This window comes from Aphidius gifuensis, linkage group LG1, assembly GCF_014905175.1.
Source record: "Aphidius gifuensis isolate YNYX2018 linkage group LG1, ASM1490517v1, whole genome shotgun sequence".
Classification (NCBI taxonomy): Eukaryota; Metazoa; Arthropoda; class Insecta; order Hymenoptera; family Braconidae; genus Aphidius; species Aphidius gifuensis.
In genome coordinates, this window is record NC_057788.1 from 19,367,631 (window position 1) to 19,375,700 (window position 8,070).

The window sequence follows — 8,070 nt, forward strand, 5'->3', positions numbered from 1 at the left end:
ACAGTTAATTAATCAAAAAAACATCTTATAACAAAAAAACTGATTAAAGAAAAAGGTGTATCGTTATTTCAATTATCTACTCTATAAAATTCGTGAAATCATCATTATTTTTAATTTTCCCTGGTTGTACCTTAAAGATGAAAAAGGGCCAAAGCCTACTAATCTGGATTTTAAAGTTTATCATCCAACAGCCTATTTGATTGACAATATTCTAAAGATCAAAAACCAAGGAAAAATAAAAAAATGGCAGGTGGAAATCGATTAGACACAAATCCATTGAACAATCGACAGATAAAGTTGTGAAATTTATTGCCAAATTACATATGCTGCCATTTATTATTCCACCACGTGGTAGAATATCACCAACAAAAAAAATATCAGTTGTTGATTGACAACAAAGTTTAGCAATTCTTATTAAGGTAAAATATTTCCAAGTTTTCATAACAATATAATAAAAAATTTGTATTATATTGGAAAATTTATATTGTTTCATATTTTATTCGTTTATTTAGAACGTTCTTCGAATTGAAAAAATATATAATGAAAGAGCCAAAGAACTTCATGCAAGAAATTCCACGTTGCAACCAATGTTAGTTGTCGTTGGTAACAGCTGGTCAGAAATCAGCAACATATATATTTGCATTATAAGGCTGTTGGTAAATAATTGAATTTCTACTCGATTTTTTTTTAATTAGGCTTATTTTTTAAATGAAATAATTATCTATCTTGACAATTTATTTCAATTTTTTTTGCCTCGGCTTTTTTAAGATAATGACTGTCAAAGTTGACAACTTTTATACACGAGTATTGGGCAAAACAGTTTTTTTTTTCTTAAACAGCGTATAGTAGATTCGTTGTCTACTCGAAAACTGATTTTTTTCTATCAAATTGTAGATAAGAAAAAAACGAATATAATTTGAAAAAATAAGTAATGTTTGCCTCGGATTTTAAAAGTTATTCAAGTTTAAAAAAAAAAAATATTTGCTTTCTCGCGGCAAGTGATGCACATAGACGTGACACACACAAGCATATAATGTAGCTGTGTACTGTACTTGCTTGCTAGCAGTAGTGTTAGTGTCTGTCTGTATATGCACGGACACACTCAAAAGCCGGTTTTCGAGACAGAAGCGCAACAAAATCTCGGGTACCCGGGCATGAGATTTAGCGTTACGATATACGGGCCCCTCAAACTACAAATATTGGTTCGACGATGACTTTTACCAACACCCTTAACAACATTCTTTGAAAAATAGATTATGTGAAGAAAGCTTTCGATATATTATTTCAATTATTTTTTGTCTTGAAAACATCATATCCAATGAAAAGCATTGTATTCTGGGGAGTCATTCAAAAAGTTATATATAAAATAAATTCATCACCAATAGATCAAGTAGAAATGGAATTCAACATTCAGTGTTCAATTGAAAATTTATAATTTTCATACGAAAACATTAATAGCAGTGTATATGTAAGAGTTCTGGGACACCCCCACGCTGTGATTCGCGGGCAATTTCCCGGAATCCGCGAGACCTTTTCCCAAGGGTCCACGAATTAATTAAGCCCCCTCGATCACCACAGGGGTTCTCTCAATAATTAAGTAATTAGAGCAATGCCGCCATGGGGGGTCCCAATTTTCCATAAGACGCCATATTGATTTTCCGTAAGACGCCATAATGTTTTTTTTTTGATTATTATTATTATTATTTTCTATAAGACGTCATAATGTTTTTTTTGAATTATTATTATTTTTCAGATGAAGCCATCTTGAATTTTTTTAAATTTTTGAATTCCCGCGAAATATATCCGTAAAACAGTCGTAGTTCTTACTTTTCTTACTTTCTTACTTTCCCCGCAAAAGGGCGCTGCAGTCTCGTTCCGTCAGCGTATTCCATCTTGAATTTTTTTGTTCTATGGCTTGCGAATATCTACGTTTTCCTCAAACGATTTTTCTTCAAGTTCGGTTCTTTGAGTTATGCAGTTGTTCGATAATAGCTTCGAAGGAAAATATATAATGAGTCCAAGGAATAATAAAAAAAGGGTACCCGGGAAATATATGACTCCAATAATCTAGCAGTCTTTCTTTGTGGCTATATATTATTAAAACAGTAATTTAATTTTTGTATGAAATTCAAGATTCATTAAATACATTTCGATACAAGAAACAATATTATATAATTTGTTCTTATCCAATATCAAACATGATGTGTGTTAGTCCAAACATTTAGAGGACAATTTTTTTTTTTTTTTTATATGAAATTATGTTTCAATTTATACTTTTTAATACGATAAATGTACTTTTAGTCAACATCTTTAGATAACTCTTAAAGATACCCTGGTGGAAATATTACTCCGGCATTACTCCGGCATTATTCCGGCATTACTCCGGCATTACTCCGGCATTTCTCCGTTTTTGGCCCATTTCCGGAAAAATTACTCCGGCATGAGGTTGATGGCGGAAAAATTACTCCGGCATGGAATTGATGGCGGAGAAATTACTCCGGCATGAGATTCGTGCCGGAGAAATTATTCCGGCATGAAGTTGATGGCGGAAAAATTACTCCGGCATGAAATTGATGGCGGAGAAATTATTCCGGCATGAGGTTGATGGCGGAGAAATTATTCCGGCATGAAGTTGATGGCGGAAAAATTACTCCGGCATGAAATTGATGGCGGAGAAATTATTCCGGCATGAGGTTGATGGCGGAGAAATTATTCCGGCATGAAGTTGATGGCGGAAAAATTACTCCGGCATGAAATTCATGGCGGAGAAATTATTCCGGCATGAGGTTGATGGCGGAGAAAATATTCCGGCATGAAGTTGATGGCGGAAAAATTACTCCGGCATGGAATTGATGGCGGAGAAATTATTCCGGCATGAGATTCATGCCGTAGAAATTGTTCCGGCATGGGATTAATGCCAGCAAAATTATTCCGGCATGGGATTAATGCCAGCAAAATTATTCCGGCATGGGATTGATGGCGGAGGAATTATTTCGGCATGGGATTGATGGCGGAGGAATTATCCCGGCATAGAATTCGTGCCGGAGAAATTATTCTGGCATGGGATCAGTGAAGGAGAAATTATTTCGGCATTAGATCAGTGAAGGAGAAAAAACTCCGGCATAAAACTAGTGGTGGATTCATTTTTCCGACATTAACTTCATGCCGACAAAATTATTCCGGCATGAGATTGACGGCGGAAAAATTACTCCGGCATGAAAGTAATGTCGGAAAAATTAGTCCGCCACTAGTTTTATGCCGAAGCATTTTCTTCAGCATTCATCTTATGCCAGAATAATTACTCCGGCATAACATTAATGCCGGAGTAATTAATTCGGCATGAGATTACTAAAAAACAATGTAGAAATGTTATATGTTCATCAATTTTATCAAATATATTTATTTAAACTAACCATCACATTTAATGACTCAGAAAAACTAAAATTATATTTTCGGAATGTGGTACGTTTATAATTAACTGCTTTTCCAAGATCTATAAATTTATCATCAATCATATAATGTACACGCCATGATAAATCAGCAGCACATTGACGTAATTTTGGCATAACACGTTGTTCAACATCTTCTCGTTGTAATAATGTTGCAATATACTAACACATGCATCAACAGCTAATAAACGAACAGAATCTTGTTCATCTCGTGCAAGTATAACAAACATTAGAATTGAATCAGATTTTAAATACTCAATTTCAACAACTTTCGCAAATTCTCCCAATTTTGATGATGCTGAACGTCGCCCCATTAGTGTATCATCTTGACATAAATTACAAAAATGATTTCTTAATTCAGCTATTGTTGCTGTACTTACACGTGGATAAGATACACTTATTAAACCACATGTCGATGTTCTTGACGTGAACCAATCACCAGATGCCAAACGTTGTACCAATGGAACAAAATGTATCAACTCACAACGAGTATGTTCAGCACAAAGTGCCAAGGCAATCGTTGAAAGTTTTTTGATTGAATTTAATCGCAGCTATAAAATAAAAATATATTCATTAATTGTAATAAAATAAAATGTTCATCATATTTACATTTTAAACAAATTTTAAGTCAACTGATATGATGAAATTAATATAAAAAAAAACCGCTCCAGTTATAACCTCATTGTTACAAACACTTGCTGACTAAGATCGAGTTATTTTTTTTTTTTCAAACATAAAAAACTTTGGTATTATTTGAAAAATAATAATTATTGTACTTACTTGTAAATTTGCATTTTATAAGTCATCGATCAGAACTGCAATTGGATAAAGACTGTCGTCCGTTGGTGAGTCGGCTGCTGCCATTTTGCTGAACCACAAATTTATCCAAGCAGAATTCATTTATTCTGAGTGTTTTAATATTAGCCCTGGGCACAATATGACTTTTTTTATTATTTTATTTGTTTATTGATATGATTTTCCATTGCCTTATATACTAGGGCACAACACTACAACTTTTTTCTTTTAACAAGATAATGAATAAACAATCTACGTTGCTTCCACTGCTATGCTACAGTGGCGCACACATGTATATGAGTAGCGATGGTGAGCAGTAGAGGTGGTATTTCTGGCAGCCGTCCGGCGACTCGGCGAGGATTAGATTATAAATGTGTGAGCGAACTTGACAATTTTTTTTTTTTATAAAGCATGTGTATGTGCGGGGTTGGATGTGGTTCTCCATGAACCAAAAGAACACAAAAGAATAGATTGTCATATTATAAAAATGTTCAACCGATGAAAAATACTTCTAGTTTGTCTGCTCAAAAATAGTATTTATTAATAACAATTGTAATATTTTCTCCGCCATCAATCCCATGCCGGAAAAATTTATCCGCCATCAATCTCATGCCGGAGTAATTTCCCCACCATCGATACCATGCCGGAGTAATTTTCCCACCACCAATCTCATGCCGGAGTAATTTCTCCGCCATCAACCTCATGCCGGAATAATTTCTCCGCCATCAATTTCATGCCGGAGTAATTTCTCCGCCACCAACCTCATGCCGGAGTAGTTTCTCCGGAAATGGGCCAAAAACGGAGTAATGCCGGAGAAAGCCGGAGTAATGCCGGAGAAAGCCGGAAAAAGCCGGAGTAACGGCGGAGAAATATTTCTACCAGGGTACCTAAGTTTAAATAATTAAATCTATCCTAAGTATATGACAAGATAAAGTTATAAGAATAGTTATGAAAGTAGATTATGTTTAAACTTGAGTAATTTTTATACTTAGAGATTTTTTGTCAATTTTTTTTTTTTTTTTTACATTCAATTGACTTATTTTTTAATATAAGTACATTACAGTTGAGCTTGCCAATGTCAATTTCGGGGTTAAGACCGATAGAATAATTTTTTGAACATATAAGAATGAAAGTGACAGTTATTAATCCGATCAAATATGATTCGTAAAATTTCTCTTGTTATTCGTATCGGAAACTATATGTATCCCGTGTAGGAGAACACTACACGGCCAAGCATCGGCCGATGCTCGGCGAACATCGGCCAATAATCGGCAAACATTAATGGGCCTTTAATGCGCCAAGCCTGGAGCGTTACGGTAATTTAATATCAGCTGCCATTAATGGCCCAATAATGTTCGCCAAGATTGGCCCGATAAATGGCCCATTAATGGCCCATTGATATACCAAGGGTAAGCCAAGAGTAGACCAACCATCAGCCATTATTGGCTTGCCATTAATGGGCCATTAATGCGCCAAGCCTGGAGCGTTACGGTAATTTAATATCGGCTGCCATGAATGGCCCAATGATGTTCCCCAAGAGTAAACCAAGTATGGCCCATTTATTAATTCCATTGAAAAAAAAAAATATATATTTTTTTATATATTTTTATATTTTTTTTTTTTTTTTATTATTTATTATTTATTATTTAACAATCGGGCTTTTACTATTGAGATTTGATTCTACCTGGACTTGAACTCGGGTCTTCCTGTGCGATATCCTGAAGCATTACCACTCGGCCACGGCGGCTATAACAAAAGTCATAAATAAATTTTTGATTTGAATCAAATCAACAAAAGACCAACTCTTGGCCGCCCAAGAGTCAGCCGAAGCTTGGCCAGTGATGGCAACCATGCGTTGGCCATTTAAGGATTAAAAAGATTGGCCGATGAATGGCAAACAAGCAACGGCCATTAAAAGTCTACCAAGACTTGGCCAATGAATGGCAAACAAGCAACGGCCATTAAAAGTCTACCAAGACTAGGCCGATGATCGGCAACCAAGCAATGGCCATTAAAAGTCTACCAAGACTAGGCCGATGATCGGCAAACAAGCAACGGCCATTAAAAGTCTACCAAGACTAGGCCGATGATCGGCAACCAACAATGGCCATTAATGTTTCAGCCAGAGATCGGCCAATGATTGGCAAACAAGCAATGGCCATTAAAAGTCTACCAAGACTAGGCCGATGATCGGCAACCAAGCAATGGCCATTAATGTATCAGCCAGAGATTGGCCAATGATTGGCAAACAAGCAATGGCCATTAAAAGTCTACCAAGACTTGGCCGATGATCGGCAACCAAGCAATGGCCATTGATGTATCAGCCAGAGATCGGCCAACGATTGGCAACCAAGCAACGGCCATTGAACGTCCATCAAGGCTTGGCCGATGATCGGCAACCAACGAATGGCCGTTAATGTATCAGCCAGGCTTGGCCCATGTATTGTTGCCAATTATCGGCCATTTAAGAATCAGCCAAGGCTCGGCCGATGCATGGTTGGCAATCATTGGCCAGCTAAGAGTCAGCCAAGGCTCGGCCATGAATCGGAACCATGAATTGGCAGTTGTTTGCCAATGATGAACCATGAATGGCCCATGCCTGGCTACCAATCATTGGGTGCCATTGATGGGCCAATGCATGGCCGTGTTGTGAGTCTTGGCGATTCCTACACGGGATACAACCACATGTTATATAGTAAAAAATTTATAAAGAATGTCTGATAATGGATTGTTGAATGAAATTAAATTTCTGGACTATAAACATCTTGATACCCTTCCTGAATGTACAAAATGGTAGACAAAACTTTTACAGCTCTCAAAAAAAAACCAAATATGTTTGTAAACTTGTTTACAATTATATATTTTTATTTATAATTGTGTATAATTATATATAATCATATAAAAGTAAATGAAAAAAAATTTACAGTTTATAAATATATATAGTCATATATGAATATATATATTTATATTTAATTATATACAACTATATATAATATGATATAATTATGTATATTTATATATACTTATATACAAGTATTTATGATATCATATTGATATGATATAATTATATACAGCTATATACAATGATACAATGAAAATTGCATCACTCAAGCACGTGTTCTTACCAATCTTTTTTTGTTTTTATTATCAATTCGATTGTATTTTCTTTTTATTTATTTTATTTATTTTTTTTTGTGGTGTGATTTTTTTATTATATTTTTTTTTGTTAAACATGTGCGCAATTTTTGGAGACTGGACGAATTTATGTGGTTATTATAAACATCACGGTAAGGTATCAAGAAACTTCAATCTCGAAGCGTTGCATTTTTTTTTTTAAACTTGAGTACGTTTTTTAAATTTTTATAAGTATCATAATCTCAGTTCCTATATATGTAAATTAACTCTGACAAGGGCACATGTGAGAATCATTGAATAACAACTAACGTAAAATAATGATAAATGAGCTATAAAAAAAAATGAATAGACTAATAATTCGACGAAACTTGATGTCTCCTAATCAGTTGTATTTAATTCAAAAAAATCAATTTATTAAAAAAAAAAACAATATTTATAAATTGAACTGGCAGAATTTGGCAGACTGTTTGAAGTCGAGTATGTGGCTGACAGAATCTGGCAAGCTGTTGAAAGTCGAGTATTTGGCTGGCAGTATCTGCCATAATCTGGCAGACTGTTAGAAGTCGAGTATTTGGCTGGCAAAATCTGACAGAATCTGCCAGAATCTGCCAGATTTTTTTCACCAGGGTAAACTACTGGTAGGTCTGTAGGGTAGATTTCCAACGAAAACTACCGGTAGTTACCAGTAGAT

At 35.0% G+C, this 8,070-nt stretch overlaps 1 pseudogene; it reads right to left on the minus strand.

The window, feature by feature from the left end:
- Window positions 1–3,372: 3,372 nt before the first annotated feature.
- LOC122860240 lies at window positions 3,373–4,313 on the minus strand (annotated as a pseudogene).
- Between the last annotated feature and the right edge of the window lie 3,757 nt (window positions 4,314–8,070).